This window comes from Olea europaea, chromosome 13 (genome assembly GCF_002742605.1).
Source record: "Olea europaea var. sylvestris chromosome 13, O_europaea_v1, whole genome shotgun sequence".
Classification (NCBI taxonomy): domain Eukaryota; kingdom Viridiplantae; phylum Streptophyta; class Magnoliopsida; order Lamiales; family Oleaceae; genus Olea; species Olea europaea.
Window position 1 is genome coordinate 21330374 of NC_036249.1, and position 18256 is coordinate 21348629.

Sequence of the window (18256 nt, forward strand, 5' to 3'; positions counted from 1 at the left end):
GAGGCTCATCTGAGGCTCATTTGCGTTATATACTTAGTGAGGTGCTTTTCTGAGACTCTCTTTCCCTCATATTTAGGGATTTTAGGGGGCATGAAGTTTTTAGGCATTAGGAAGCTTCGGATCTCCCTTGAGAAGGGGAGGTTGTCATCATCACCATCAATTTTATAAGAGCGACATGGCTTCTCAGTGCCTTCGTTATCTTGCACATTTTGGGGAGGTGAAGATGCTCTTCCTCGACTGTCCCAATCAACTAAATTTCTCATTTTCGGCCTATTCCCAGGTGGAGGAGATGCTTGTTCTTGTTTTTGCTCTTGTTGAGCTAATCTCTGTATGGAGCAGACCCTACTACTTGGGTTTTGCCCTATTCGGTCGAAGACACTAATCGATCTTTGTGGCTTATACTCTGGTGGGAAGTTTTCTCCCAGCTGTGGTTCTGCTGCTTGGCTCCCTTGTGCATAAGATATGACATCTATGCTCACTTTTCTTTCGATGGGGTGTTACCTGCACTGGCTCGAATGGCCTCGGCCATGAGATGCAGGAACTTGGTCTTGAGCTGGGTAGGGTCCTTGTGGCATTTGGAAGCCCTGATTACCTTGGGCTTGCTTGAAGAATTCACGCATCGCCATATTTTAAGCTACAATGTCTCTTATGTCTGCAGCTATTTGAGTAATTCCTTCAACGAGTGTGGCCGTTCTTTCACTTCGGTGACGCCAATGATGGTGTCTCGGTGAGTGACATTGGTTCGAAGCACCTCTTCTTCAAAGGCATCCCTGAATCTAGGATTTGCATCCTCATTGCTAGAACTCATTTTCTTGTCTCCTTTTTCAAGGGTGTTAAGAATTTGTATTGTAGGTTGACTTAGTACTTTTTCAGGAATGTTCCCTTTTCAAGGTAAGTCGATGGTTTTTCGACGGCTTTTTTGGTGGTAAATGTGGAACTTTTTGGAGGAAAATATTTTCCACAGACGGCGCCAATCTATTGCCACGTGGCCAATCGATAGCCACTCCACGCAATCCTCCCTGCATACAATAACGAATGGTTAGAAGCACATGGCTAGAACTAGCTAGGTGGTGGCTGCCGCGTACACTCTGACGGTCAAGTAAGTGATCGTTGGTCAGAACAGTGCTTGAATTGTGCAAGAGAGTGGGGAGGAGAATATATATATTTCTTGAATGTGGAGAGCTAAGTTGAGAGAGTTTCATTACCTTTATCTCTTGCCAAACCTCAGGTATTTATAGATGAGGAGCCCCGTTGGATGTGGAACATGTGTATGCATCTGACGGTGTGAGGCATCTGCTCATAGGTATCACTAAGCCGAGTCTAGAGTGGGCAGGTAATTAATTCTTATGAGTTGAGTTGACATAAAGTTGATACATCACATCAACTAGACCCATGAAAATGTCACATCAATTAACCCATGGCGATAAAGAGGGTCCTGACATAGATATATTTATGAAATTGACGGCAGAGGGATCTGTTAAGGAAGCACCTCGAAGTACATAACTCTTCGGCATCAGGGGACACTTCAGTTGCTTTCATGGAGTGCCCCATGTTTCAGCATCGAGGGACACTTCGGTTGCTTCAGTAGATTTACTTTGTGATGCTTGTGCCTTGCAGCATATCAAGTTGAAGTTTGGCCGAGGTTGACGTCACTTCAAAACCACTTCGAAAGGACATATGTTGTCTCGTGGAAGAGTATGCCTGACGTACAGAAGTGGTTTAATGAGGGGTGTAATAGCTACTACATTTGTGAAATGTTGAGAATGTCGCTAATAAAATGAGAGAGTTTGACTTTTATTCATATATCTCACAAAGGTTATTTGGACTGCTACAACTTTTAGAAATTAAGAAGAAAAAAGAGTATACTAATTAACAATAACTGAAGCAAGTCGGCCTCAAATCTCTTATTGAACAAATGAAAGCATGAGAATTACACTTGGAGCCTCTAAGGTTTCCAATTATTTCAACTTTATAGCCACAAATTAATTATAACTTTTCCTTATGTCTCATCCAACAAGAGAATTAGTGACGAAACTAAAGGAATGTCTAGCATGCATCATTGCTTGCATTATTCAACACAACTTTTCTAAAAAAATCAAAGGAACCAGTAATTGTTTATTTTTAACACCATCACATCTTGACCTTCTCATGATACCATGTCGTTCTTCTTCGGTTTTAACATCATGTTAACTTCTTAGGCTTTTTTAGGAAATTCATCCACAAGGTAGCTGATCTTTTAGGAAATTTACTGAGAACCGAGCTCCACGTACAGGGACCTATTTCACTGGCCCTGCCAGGTGAGACACATGTGGGGGTAGGTGATGTGATCCGAGTGTGCTACCAATTACCAAGAATTCCACTAGCATTGGAAGGAAGATCAAGGTTGAAACAAGCCCAATGTTTGAACTAAATTGGAGGCCAAAAGAAGGTGATAAAGCTGGAAGATTATTTGATTGAAATTATGAAGCGCTAAATGTCGGAATTAATGAGCTAAGTCAAAAGTTGGGGATGAAAATCACAAGCCAACGTCCAAGATTAATATTGAGATTGAAGGCCACTTCATTTAGAAGCAATCGAGTTACAAGCCGGAAAAATGAAGGCCAAAATAATTGGCACAGATTGGATGCAAAACAATGGTTGAATGGCTGTGAACTACAACTATGCGACCGCAAGGTTGAACCACCCATGCGGCCGCATGAACCATCAGAAGGATTTGAGACCAGGTCGCCAAGTATTCCATGCGACCGCATAGGAAATAGCAATGCGGTCGTAGTGTTACCGACAGGGAAAATTTCCAGAAATTCCAGAGCATCTTGGTAGTTTCCTTTTTCTCTCCAATCTTTTCATGTTTTCTTCATTATTTTAGGATTTTTTTTCCTTTTTAAAATAGGATTTTAATATTTTTATTATTTTTAGGGTTTTAGTATAAATAAGAAATTATTTTCATTACTGTATTGGAAGTTTATGATGAATTAAAAATTAGAGAATTCTCTCTTTCGAGGCGTGATGCTTCAACCATTGTCGAACTTATCGGGATGATTTTCTCGTGGCATTCAACAAATCCGGGTGAGATTCTTAAACCGTGTATTAAAAAGTCATTAATTTAATATATTAATGGCTGTTTGAGTCATTGTTTAGGGGTTAAATCCAAAACCATCGATTCATTGGCACTCTTGGGAACTGTGGCAATCTTGTTGTGGTTTCGTGAGTGTTCGTTGCTCATGGGTTCGCATCAGCAGGCCTCAAAATCTTTTTAATACATGGGAGGCCTATCCCCCAATAGTGAGGGGCATGTGAGGCCCTTATGAAGCTGCACCATAGACATGTAGCTTTAATCATTTAGTCAAACGTCCATTCAGGAAGTCTACATAAAAAAAATGCCAAATCTAATATTGTATTTGTACCCTTGGGTCCATTCAAAATTATCAAGCAATAACCATATGAAGTAACCCTTCACACATACACAATGACTAAGAATGAAGGAAAATTAATCGATTAATTTCAAAACATGCAGTTTTATTTCAAATTGAAGTACCATATGTGTAAAACAAATGATGACTTACTCTATTGCCTTTCTAAGGTATGAGAGATGGTCCCTGTGATACTTAATCCTAGTTTCATCAATATGAGCCTTTGAAATTGTTAGGGCTTTACTGTTGACTTCATCCAACCCTACAAAATATCATGGAAGAATTCAACAAACCACTAAATGCTGTGAAAAAATTGTAATTTTAAAATATTCTTTTGTAATTTAAATAAACAAATGAACACGACTATATACCATTTTATGTAATGATAATCTTGGGACTATCATATTTTTTTCATTATATAAAGCATGAGATGGAAAATTGCCTTTCGAACTATGTACAGCCATGGCCAACCAGCCTACCACGAAATAAGAAAGATTGCTATTACGTTAGATTATACATTAGCATTGGAAATTATGTAAACCATAATTTGTATTTTAATTTGTTGTGTCTCTATTATGAGTCTATGTCACGATCATGTGTCATCATAATTTTTTGATATTCCTAAATTGTTGTAAGAATAATCTATTCATTTTCAATTTTTTCTCACAAAAGGATAATGTTAATGGCTCAGCCGCTGACCAATCGACTTCCCATTACAATAAGCTACAAAAGAATGAGAAGTAAACATATTGTTATTAGTAGTGTCCATTTTATGTCAAGATAAAAGAATATATGACTGAATTGTACTTACTGTGATTATGCCTGGGCGAGAGTTGGTTCGTCCATTTTAAAGAGAACCGAACTAAAGCAAAAAATTTTGGGTGTTTAGTAAATGGAACCGTCGGATCCAAATATATTTATGGAACTGTTCGGGTTCTGTATCATTCGGTTCTATTCGGTCCGAATCGGTTCCATTCTATAATTAAATCTTTTATCATTTATAACGACACTGCATAAATACAATTAATAATACATTCAATAGTAGTTTTTACAAATTAATGTAGTTCAATTTAATAACATATAAATGACAAGTTGTCCAACAAGAGTAATTTACCAATGCATACAAATACAAAAAATTAGATACCAATACTAAAACTTCAATGATCCATTGAATGATTCATTTACTTCAAACCTTTAAGTCTACTTGAAAAATGAAATATAAATTAGAAGTCATAGAGATAAAATATTTTAAAGTATTGTTAATACTTACCAACTATTTGAATTGCCTATCAATTGTTTGACTTGCCATACTCACAACTAAGAAACTCTACAAGAAAAAATTGAAAAGTACAATTAACAAACATAAATAAACTAAAAATTGGAGCATTAATCACTTAATTAGATAATTTTATAATTTATTTAGAAAAAATTAAAAGAATTTGATTTATTCAGTTCTTCGTCTAGAACCGAGAACAGAACCGAACTTGTTGATTCTTGATTCAAATACCCATTCGAGCATTTAACTTAAGAAAAACCGCATGGTTCGAACCAGACATTTTGCCCAGCCCTAACTGCGATATTCAACATGCAGATCATTGTCATAATGGGGTTGTGGAGTTTTTTCACGTATATTTCTGGAATAATAAGTCATGTAATAATTTATACCTAAGACGTCACAAGATCCATTCGCTAGTGCCACCTCCTTTTGTTTAATTTTGGGAAGACCTTTACTTATATTATTTCTCATGTATGGTGGATAATCACCAGTTATTACAGGGGCTACAAACCTGAACAGGGGAAATGTGTTAACTAAAGGATTACAATAGAAGTACTATCTGAAATTCTATAAAAGTATATCTGATGTATTCTCGAAAAGACACGTGATTTATACAATATAAAAACAACAAAAATGTATAAAGAAGTTAAAATATAAACAAATTAGAAGAGAAGAAATTTTCGATAATGAAATCACATTTAAATTACTTCCCTTCACACTAATTTCATTTGGAGAGTTAGGAACTAACAGAGATGAAGAGAAATTTGTCTTGGTAATGATAAACTTCTCAAGCACATGTAGTAATTACCATCCTAACATAAAGTCAACTGCCTATTGGAAATATTTCACAATTAAGGGAAATGGAGAAGAAGCAAGATAGAAAATATATCAAGTAGATGAAAATGATAAAGAAGGCTCGAACACGATATCGTTGTCTTCAAACGACATTTGCCCCCTCTAAGATACAATTTTGGTACTTATAGGGTTCCTAGGCAAAAGGTTTGAACATGAATTTCAATATAATTGTAATGAATAGTTTGATCTTAATTGTGGCTACAGATTTTTCAATATTTTTTCTAGGTTATCAACCACATATTTATAGCCTTCAAACATGCCGTATGAAGTCGTACCAAAAAACCTTCAAAAGCTACCGGAATTTTGAACAAAGATGGCTGCTAACGATCATATGATTATTCTATGTGGTTGCATAGCATTAACCTATGCGACCGCATAGGTTGTTTGAAAGCCTCTATGTGTTTGCACTCTATTAAGGTCTACGTGGTCGCATAGATCATGGGCTTGGCCCATATGTGGCCGTTTGTTTCCACTTTCATTCCACACATCTCACTTGTTCAAAAGTTCATTAAATCTCATATTCAAGGTTTACAATGCTTATGCATAAGGATTAGATAACTTTCGATTTAAATCTAACCATAGTGTAATTTAAACAAAGTAAAGTCGGAAACAAAGGTAGCGTGAAGTTTTGAACTAGTTATTCCAGGTGGCAATACTGGTAAGAACATACACAAGTATAACGTGTTCTCATGTTTCTCAAACTCGCTTAGCGCTAATATGGCCTTGCACTCATCATTTTTAACAAACTTTTAAGAGAAAAACTCCAACTCTTTATTGAGGTGGCACCACCTTGAAGTTCTTTTAGGTGAAGTGATGCAAACCCCGAAGCAACAGTGACTACAAAACCCACAACTATATTGATGCGGAACCCAAGAACGCCAATTGATAATTTAATTTTGGATTTGAACTCGACAAATTGAAACAAGAAACCCAAAGATAACTATGATGCGATGAACCCCTTTTTTACAAATTGAAGAACTCACGATCCGATGTTGAATGCCACAAAGAATTAATCTTTGATAAGTTAAAATGATTGTTCAAAGAAGAATGAAGGAAGAAAGCAAATTGCCTCTCTTATTGAATTCTAAAAATAATGTAATACAATGAAAATAAAATCCTATTTATACTAAACCTAAAAATAATGGAAAAAATGAACTCATAATCTTCCAATATGGTAAGTAGTTCAATTGGAATAAAATTCTGGCAGAAAATGTGGAAAATGCTTAAAAAAATAAAATTTTGAATTTAAGCATCGCTCGAGCGACGTTAAGCAAAATTTGAGCGACAGCAGCATCGCTCAAGAGAAGACACAACGAAAAGCAAGCGAAATTGGTTTTGCTTTTCTCACTCAAGCGAGGGTCCAGCGATGAGCGGGCGAAATTCCTGCACTTCGTCAACTACGTTCTAGACTTGAATTAAGTTCAACCACTTGGATTTAGCTCCCGAGCTCAAAACCTGGAATAATTTCTTCAACTATTGATTGAACTAGCATTCCCATCGCCTGTTGACCGTCTTTGCCCTCGACTTAGTATCGGACCAGCTCCAACGATCAACAGATCTCTACCAAGACTTGACTTCTCGACCTTCGGCTCCTAGATCATATCATCCCCTTTCTCTTCAAAAGGATTCATCCTCGAATCTTCACCTGCATCAAAAAAGAGATAGACCAGCAACATTAAATGTAGCCGAAACATTATACTCACCTGGCAGATCTACTTTGTATGCATTATCATTGATTTTATCGATGACTTGGAAAGGTCCATCTCCTCGCGGTTGCAATTTGGACTTTTTCTGCTTCGGGAAACACTCCTTCTTGAAATGTACCTAGACCCTATCTCCAAGCTCAAATGTCACGCATCTTCTCCCTTTGTTTACTTTTGATGCAATCAACTTACTCTTTTCTTCGATCTATATCTTAACCTTCTCATGGAGTGACTTTAACAACACAGCTTTTCTTTTACCATTCAAGCTACCTCGTTCATTTACAGGCAAAGGCAATAAATCCAAAGAAGTTAGTGGATTAAAGCCGTAGACTATTTCAAATGGTGAAAACGAAGTAGTAGAATGCATAGCTCTATTATAAGCAAACTCAATAAATGGTAAGCACTCTTCACAAATTTTTCAAGTTTTTATTGATCACAGATCGAGGCAATTGAGTTATGGTCCTATTTACTACCTCAGTTTGCTCATCGGTTTGTGGGTGACAAGTTGTAGAAAATAAAATTTTAGTTCCTAACTTATTCCACAAGACACGCCAAAAATGACTCAAAAAGTTACCATCACGATCAGACACTATGCTCCTAGGGACTCCTTGCAATCATACTATTTCCCTAAAGAACAATCCTGCAATGCTAGTGGTATCATCGGTTTTGTGACATAGTATAAAGTGTACCATTTTACTAAACCTATCAATCGCTACAAAGATTGTATCTCGACCCCTTTTTGCCCTAAGCAAACCCAACACAAAATCTATTGAGATGTCCACTTAAGGATCACTAGGTACTGGCAAAGGAATATACAAACCATGAGGTAAAATCTTAGACTTAGCCTTTTTACAAGTTATGCATTTTTTACAAACTCATTCTACATCACTTCGCATTTTAGGCCAATAAAAATGTTCTCCTAACATATCTAAAGTCTTTTGAACCCCAAAGTGCCTCATTAAACCTCCACTATGTGCTTCCCTTACCAACAATTCACCTATAAAACAATTAGGTGTGCACAAATTATTTTCTCTAAACAAATATCCTTCATGCCTATAGCATTTATCAACAGCTCCCTTATCACATAATTCATATATGCTAGAGAAATCAATGTCATTTTCATACATGCTCTTTATATCTTCAAAACCAAGTAACTTTGTATTTAAAGAATTAAGAAGCATGTACCTTCATTACAACGCATCCACAACCACATTTTCATTACCTTGTTTATGCCTGATGATGTAGGAAAACATCTCTATGAACTCCATCCACCTCGCATGTCTCTTAATCAACTTACCTTGACTTCATAAATGCTTTAGGGACTCATGATCAGTGTGTATCATGAATTCCTTAGGCCACAAGTAATGCTGCCAAGTCTCCAATGCACGAACAAGTGAGTACAACTCCTTGTCATATGTCGGATAGTTTAGTACAACTCCGCTTAACTTCTCACTAAAATAAGCAATAGGTCTCCGTTCCTACATTAACACTGCTCCAATACCTATCCCTAAAGTATCACACTCAATCTCGAATGTTCTATCGAAGTTAGGTAATGCCAAAATAGGTGCTTTACACAATTTGTCCTTAAAAGTGTTAAATGCAAGTTCTTGTGCTTCACCCCAGTGAAAACCTATGCTTTTCTTAACAATTTATGTTAATGTTGATGTGATTGTGCTAAAATCTCTTACAAATCTCCTATAAAAACTAGCCAAACGATGGAAACTCCAAACTTCAGTTATGGTTTTAAGTGTTGGCCACTCTTTAATAGCTTTTACCTTTTTTTAATCTACTTCTACACCACTAGTACTCACCACAAATCCTAGAAAGACAACTTTTTTCTGTACAAAACGTGCATTTCTTGAAATTAGCATATAGTTATTCTTTCCTTAACACAGCAAGCACATATTTTAAATGTTCCAAATGCTCATCTAGGTCTTTGCTATAGATTAAAATGTCATCAGAATAAACTACAAACAAATTTCCCTATGTAAGCACGCAAAACATGATTCTTGAAATGCATGAAAGTGCTCAGTACATTAGTGAGACCAAACAGCATAACCAACCATTCATATAATCCATATTTAGTTTTAAATATCGTTTTCCACTTATCATCCTCCCTCATACAAATTTGATGATACCCGCTTTTAAGATCAATCTTACTAAAAATGCAAGCACTTTGAAATTCATCTAGCATATCATCTAGCCTAGGTATTGGGTGACGATACTTTACCGTTATGTTGTTTATAGCTCTGTAATCCACACACATTCTCCAAGTTCCATCCTTCTTTGGCACCAATAGAACAGGCACAATGACTTATACTCTCCTTCACATATCCGTTGCTCATCAACTCCTCCACTTACCTCTGAAGCTCCTTTATTTTCTCGGGATTGTTTCGGTAAGGTAGTTTGTTTGGAATGATAGCTCCAGGTATGAAGTCAATCTGATGCTCGATGCCTCCAATTGGTGGCAATCCACTTGGCACGTCCTCTGGAAGTATATATTCAAATTCCTGCAACAAGGACTTAACCAAACTAGGGAGGGGTGTGTTAGATTCCTCAAAATTGATAAATGACTCTTTTTATACGAACAACAACAACAATGTTTACCTTTTATCAACTTACTCCCCTTCGCAAAAAAGTTTACTTTCAGCTTTTCTCTCCTCTCAACTAACTTTTTTCTCTCCACTCAACTGAGTCTTTTCTCTCCTTTCATGTGACCTCTCTCTTTTTCCCACTCTCGGCCACCTCACCATTTTCTCTCTTACTCAGCGTCTCACTATCTTCTCTCTCTTTTCTAAGCTCTCTCACTCTCCTCTCTTCCTCATTTTTTAGTTTAATTTGGTCTTCATACACCTGTGCCGATGTTAACGGTGCAAGAGTAATGGATCTCCCATCCTTGACAAAGCTATACCGATTCCTATACCCATTATGTGTAACTTTCCTATCATATTGTCATGGTCTTCCCAACAAGATATGACCCGCAAGCATAGGTAATACATCAAGTACAACCTTGTCACTATAACTCCCAATCGAGAAATTAATTAAAACTCGTTTGTTAACCATAACTTCTCCACTTTCATTCAACCACTATAATTTGTAAGGCCTAGGGTGTATAAGTAAAGCTAATCCTAATTTCTCAACTAAAGTTGTGGTAGCTATATTTGTGCAACTTTCACCATCAATAATCAAAATATATACCTTATCATGGATGTGGCACCGAGTATGGAAGATATTTTCCCGCTACTGCTCCGAATCATCCTCCTTGATTTGAGTGTTAAAAGCTCACCTCGAAACCAACAAGTCCCCACCAACAAACTCTACCTTATCCTCTTCTATCTCATCGTACTCTCCTTCACTCTCACTCACTACTTCTCCATTGTCTAGCAACACCATCACCTGCTTATTTGGGCATTGAGAAGCGATGTGCCCAGACCTCAAGCATCTAACACTTGATTTCTTGACTCTTTGGTCGTTTTGACTCCATTTTAGGCATTGCTTTACTAGCATCTTCATCTTTTCCGTTTTGTCATTCATTCATGCCTTTAGGTACAACATCATTTCTTTTACTATTATCCCACCTCGATTTCTAAGATGAATTAGAACTCGAAGTACCTAGTTGTTGCCTAGCTGTCCCCTTCCTCTTCAACCATCTCTCCACCTTTATGGACACATGCGTCATGTCTTCGAATTCCTCATAATGCTACAACTCAACTACATTAGTAATTTCCCTATTTAAACCATTCAAGAACCTTGCCATAATAGCTTCCCGATCCTCCACCACATTCACTCTAATAATGAGTATCTCCATTTCCTTGTGGTAATCCTCTACACTCTTTGACCTCTGATACAAGCTTTGCAATTTTAAGTGGATCTCCCTATAATAGTGGCTAGGAATGAACTGTTTTCTCATCAATGCCTTCAACGCATCCCATGTGCTAATTGGTCTTCCCCCACTCCTACGTTGTGAAGTAACCTCTTGATCCCACCAGGTTATGGTATAGTCAATGAATTCTAACACCGCCAACTTGACGTTCTTCTACTCCAAGTAGTTATAACACTCAAAAACTAATTCTACCTTTCTCTCCCACTCTAAGTATGCTTCTGGGTCACTTCTCCCATTAAACCGTGGAATGGTCATTTTGATACTACCCAGATTCCCATCCATCTCATCTCCATGATTATTCCTAACCTGTCTTTCAAACCTATCGCCTCTATTCGTCGTCCATCCCAAATCAACGTCATTAGCCTCATACTCATCTAGATCACTATCATATTCCTCATACCTTATCTTCCTAGGTTCTTGCCTACTCAGTCCCCTAGCATTTGACATCTCTATTGGCTGTCCCCTATGAAGATTAGCCACTTATGTATCTAACCTAGTCATCCAAGCCTCCTGTTGATCCAACCTATCCCTCACAACTCCAAAAGTACTCTCAAATCGCTGTATCAAATCATTTATTGCGGCATTATGATTGCCATGTTGGCTTGAATCGGAATCTTCTCATCTAGACATCCTAAAACTAGAAATTTTTATTTGCCTCATCCGTATTCACTCGAAAATCACAAAATATGGCTTTTATCCTCTAATAAGCTCACCATCTACCTTTTACCACTCAATGCTTTTACTAAGTGCTTCCAAGAACAATCAATGAACTCACCGGATTCAAAATTTGTGGACTCAAGACCGAATGCAAGTCAAGGAATATAATTTTTAAGGGATTTTCGAACAATGGAATTGGAATTTTGAAAAGACTCAACTAAACAATTTAACAATGGAGGTGTAATAAAGATTTTAAAATGATTTTGACAACTTTGAATTTATTTTTATTTTTGTTAATCAAACTTGGAATGTTGGTAGTAAACCAATCAAAAAATTAGAAATTTTTTTTTTATGTGAACATCAACTTTTTTTTTTTTTTTGAACAGCAACCTTTTTTTTTATATATAAAACAACAACAAGATTATACTACCAACAAAATTTCGATCTATGAACAAGGAACAAAGAACGACTCAAGAACACAAAAGGAGAACTAGGAAATGAAAGAATTTGGCGAACAAACAAGAAAAAAAAGATATAACCTAATTATATTGGAGCCAAAGCTCTAATACCAATTGATGTGAACCCCGTAGGTACAGTAATTATGTAAACCCATTATTAGATTGATGCAGAACCCAAGAACACCAATTGATAATCTGATTTTGGATTTGAACCCGACAAACTGAAACAAGAAACCCAAAGATAATTGTGATGCGATGAACCCCTTGTTTACAAATTGAAGAACCCACGATCTGATGCTGGATGCCACAAAGAATTAATCTTTGATAAGTTCAAAAGATTGTTCAAAGAAGAAAGAAGGAAGAAAGTAAATTGCCTCTTCTATTGAATTCTCAAAATAATGTAAAGTTCTAAATGCAATGAAAATAAAATCCTATGTATCTCATAATCTTCCAATATGGTAAGTAGTTCAATTGGAATAAAGTTCTGCAAAAATATGGAAAAACGCGTAAAAATCTCGAATTTAAGCGTCGCTCGAGCGATGTCGAGTAAAGACCCAGCTAAAAGCGGGCGACATTGGTTCTACTTTTCTCGCTCGAACGATGAGCAAGCGAAATTTTGGCACTTCGTCAACTTTGTTTTGGACTTGAATTAAGTTCAACCACTAGGATTAGGCTCCCGAGCTCAACACCAAACTTGTTCCTTTTTGCTCCAAGACCGATGTTTCTTCAACTATTGATTGAACTTCTTTGCCCTCATCCAAGTCATCGGACCAGCTCCAACGATCAATGGATCTCTGCTCGGACTTGAATTCTCGACCTTCAGCTTCTGGATCATATCATGAAGTTCTTCAAGTATCTTTGATACATTTAGAGATACTTGTATTTAGTACTTAACTTCATTAAGAGCTTGAAGCCCAATCCTCAATCCAGTAACAACCAACATTATTTAATTAGGATAGGGTTATCGTGGATTTTTATAATGCTGAAACTATCTATATATCAAATGATTTGTTGTAACTTTTTGAACCCGTGGATTACCCTTTGAGTAATGATAGGTAGGCTTGCCGTCATTGGTGGACCTTTTAATTTAGGAGTTTCAACCTCATTATACTTGAAGTACGTGCTATTAATTCTCTATTTAGAGGTTTAGCTAAAGGATCTACTAAATTCTTGATTGACTTTACATAATTTAAGAAAATTATTCCATCCTTAATTAATTTCCTTATGAAGTCACATCTAAGACTCATATGTCTAGATTTTCCAATACACGTGACTTAGTATCTTATTAAATGTAGCTAGCCAATGATCGATTCATTTAATAGATACAACTTGTCACTATCACGAAATCCTCTTATGAAGCTATGTGCTTCTCACTAACTTTATCTAAAGCTTTATTGATTTCCAAACACGGTTGCAGGATTCAAATTATCACACTAGTCAATCAGTTTTGCTAGTGGATTTCATATATGGGAATTCAATTCTCATCATTGAAATATTACAATGACCTTCAATACTAAGAATATTATTTAAATATTCCAATTGTTTTTGCAAATGCCATAACCGGCTTTAACCTATTTCATCCACTTTAGACTTAGTGTATATCATCATTATAATCGTATAAGGATTTTCTACATTTTCTCCTCCATAGACATCTTTCTATGATTAAAATGGCACAACAAACTGTGACTTTTATACTAAGTTAGCCCTACAATTCCTTAATTAGGAATACAAATGCAATCTAGTAATGTTGCATCCACAAGTCTTGAACTTCTCATATAATTTCACGAGCATTAATGTTAATGCCCACATTTTGGGTTATACTTGAACTCAGAGTTCATTAAATCTTTCATAGTTTAATTCATTTATCACTTTGATAATATCCATGAAAGTGTATATACTTTCAGATAGTGTTTGTTAAGTCACAATGTACTTCAATCCAACAATCTTTAATTTTGATCACACACAATTTAATCAAGGTCATTTCATAGACCGATAATGCTTTTCCAAGCATAAACCAACTTAATTGGTTCCACGATTGAAGTTAAATTTAACAATGAAGAAGACTAAGCATCTTGGTTCTCAAGAATTGGTACTTCTCCAAATATAAGTGACTTATCACTTTTGTGACCTTTCATAAGTTAGCATCATATCACATCAAATAATGAGGTACATATTCACTTTATTCATATTTGGATAAAATCACATTTTGTCATGTTCATTTGCAAATATAATTTTGTATCAATCAACTCACATAATTTCATCCAATTAATTGAAGCTATCATCATAATCATAGTTAGTATGATTTTAACAAGATGTGAAAATTTAAATTTCAACAAGATCTATCATATTTCAATAAAAGGAATAGTCATGAAAGTTCATATACTTTCAACAAATATTTGGTAATCTTCCAACATTATCATCCCATGCATATGAACCATTTCCAACTGTTACGATAAAGTGAGAATAATCAATTTATTTCATTTTCCACATGCAGTAACAGTAACATTAATAAAAAATTGGAATAAGTCAAAACTTTGGAAAGTCATATCTTTTCATCTTTCTTATTAGGTTGATACTTATTAAAAGTATTCTATTTGTCACAATTTAAAAATAATCAATCATATAGATCAACAAACATACTCTACCGTTTTACTCTGCCAATAGTGAACATAGTTTATTATATGAATAGATGCAATTTGTAACTTTCAACCGCATATGGTTTTAATTGACCACAAAGGAAATAACACATTGCTTGTTAAAACATGATATCCAAACCATAAACTATCAATGTTTACAAATTTCAGCAAACGATCATGCACATATATACTTTGACATGATAAAATTGAACACATACCGCAAATTTGGACCAAAAGTCATGCATAAATTCGCCTTTTCACATTATAGCAATGTAGGCATTCATATATTCTTTTTCTATCAGCAGCAATCATTTGACCATTGAAATATAATGCACACCATATAAATTAATATCCATTTAGTGGGTTTCATCTCCTTTTTTTCATATGTCAAAACTATATTTATATAATGAAAATAGATGTTCAATCCGTTTTATGCATATAAAATCAGATTAATATGTAGTCAAAACCCACGTAATTTTTTTTTCATGTGCGAAGATCGAATAAAATTTCGACTTGCCATAATGGAATTTGAGAAAATGAAATGATAATTACTAGAATCGAATATGTGGCGATGGATTCAATCCTTTCCAAAACGTTATCTCCAATGCCGTTAGAGAAACTCCAACTTGGCATACCATCTTGTGAAGTTTGTCCCACCAAAATGGTCCAAACAAGATCATGATTCATCAACTTGATCGTAGCCATTATGGTTTCATTCTCCATAGCAGAAATATCGTTTGAGATCGTTGGAAATATTTCACAACCAAGGGAAGTAGAGAAGAAACAAGATAGAAAATATATCAAGTGGACGAAAATGATGATGAAGGCTTGAACAATCCTCAAATGATATTTACCCCCTCTAGAATACAATTTTGGTTCTTAAAGGGTTCATTGGAAAATGGTTTGAAGTATTAATCAAGCCTTATAAAGAATTTAATTCTTAAGCACTGGTGTAATTCTCCAAAACTCAAGAACATAAAAGGAAAGGCTTGAATATGAATCTGAATATAATTGGAATGAATAGTTTGATCTTAATTGTGGCTATAGATTTTTCAATATTTTTTCTAGTTTATCAACCACATATTTATAGCCTTCAAACATGCCATACGAAGTGGTGCCAAAAAACTCTCAAAAACCACGTGAAATTTGAACAAAATGGCTACTAACGGTTACATGATTACCCTAGTATTAGCCTATGCGACCGCATAGGTTGTTCAAAGCAGGGCCTATCTCCTTGCGATCATACCCTTATAGGGTCTATACGGTCCCATAGATCATGGGTTTGGCCTGTTTGTGGCTGCTCGTTTCCACTTTCATTCCATACACCTCACTTATTGATTTTGAACAACAATTCTCATCACTGCCCTCAAAGCAGCCTATTCATCCTCCTGGGTGTTGTCCCTAAGTGGGTAAAACCACGTTGAAACATTTATCACCCCTTTTTTGCCTCCTTGGTGTTCCTGTATGTACAAATGTAATAATATTTATAATCAATAGTTAAATCTCAAAAGTGTTTATTTATATGTGTGTTTGAAATGAAAACTTGATAATATTTCCTATACATATAAACCGCATGTGCGCGAGCAAGGATCAAATTGTGTGCCGCAATATATGGATCAGTGCCCAGATTTCCATTTGAGAAAGTATGGTGAGGCAATTTTTGTGCCATAGCAATTATTTCTCCGATTCGATCTCTTTTAGAGGAATCAAGTTCTCTGATCGGATCACCTTCTGAAGAAGTAAAGTGAGGATTAGTCATTGGACATATGTGATGAAAGATCGAAGAATGCATCAATTGTTTTATCGAAGTTTCATTTGCTAAAGTTGCACAAGGGGAGAAATTGCCTATCACATATCCATAATAAGTAAAGGCCCATCGCTCAATTTAGTGTGATCCAATGTTTTACTCGATTACCAAATTCCTCAAAGCACATCTTAGCAAACTCACAAAACGCAACGTGAAACAAGTTAATATCAAGATATACGTGTAACGTGCACATGATAAAAATTTTCACATATCATGTTAAATTCTCCCTAGCATAGAACTAGAGAGCAGTAAACAAAAAAGAAAATATTGAAATCATCTCCCTATCATAGAACTAGACAGCAATAAGAAGAAAAGATACTCTCTAGCATAGAATTAGAGAGCGCAAAAAGAAGAAGAGATAAATTCAACGTGAAATCATATTGAAGATTGGAAAATAACCAATGACTTATAAGGTATACAAGTGCTCTATTTATAGACACGGTACAATAGCATTATAGCTGGACTTCAACAGATTTAACTAACTAACTATATTTATTCTAAGTAACTAAACTAACTAACCAACTAACTAACATAACTACATAACAGCTGGAATCAAGATTGGAATCTGGTGAGCTGAACTGGAAGGGATCTACTAATATGTATTGTTTCTGGTTCTATATTGTAAGAGCCCCCCTCAAGAGGGGCATGGATGTTCAAAATGCCCATGTTGCAGATATTGGAATGAAGCATGACAGATGATAGAAACACCATATGGTTCAATTTAGATTCCAGCAGCTAAATATCCAAGAATAGATTTTTCAGAATCACATGGTACTTTCTGGAACACGTCAGTGGAAAGACTATACCTCCGCGTGCAATTCTTCAGTTTTTCACAACTAATGACTTTGTTTTCAGTGAACAAAAGGTTAAGCCAAGATCTTAACAGCTTATCCTCAATAAACTAAGATCAGATTTTATCACGGATAAGAAACCAAAAAGGCGTAACAAAGCAGATTTCGAGAGAGAAAGTTAAAGAGGAGTGCAAGTGCACTTAAGAAGAACCATGTCTTGTGAACCTTCACAAAGGTTTGGTTGGGTGGACTATACAACAATTTGCATAGATTTTGAAGTACTAAAGGATGTTGTGAGATACAGCAGACAAGAACTTGAGGTAGCCTGCGAAGATTTCAGTAACATCATTGGATCCTCTCCAGATAGCCTCGTATACAAAGGCACCATGAAAGGTGGGCCTGAAATTACTGTTTTATATATATATATATATATATATATATATAGGATAAGTAAAGAAGGAATCAAATGCTATCCCGATCTCATAGATGCACTTTTGGCTATATATATAACATTTAAATTGAGGAAATTGCTTGGCAACGTCATTCGAAATTTCAAAACTTTTTGTCCTTTGATCTAAAGATATCATTTTTCTCGTCAAAAGTTTTTCTAAATTTATCTCATCCTTTTCCATGAGTTACTATGCAAGATTGTCGAGACTTTCTAGTCCATTTAGACAACTGAGCCCTACTTTTCAATGAGAACAATAAACTCTACATTGTCAACAATCTCGTCTGCTTTGCCAAGTGAGGATTTTGATAAAAGGCAGTATAGTCATATAA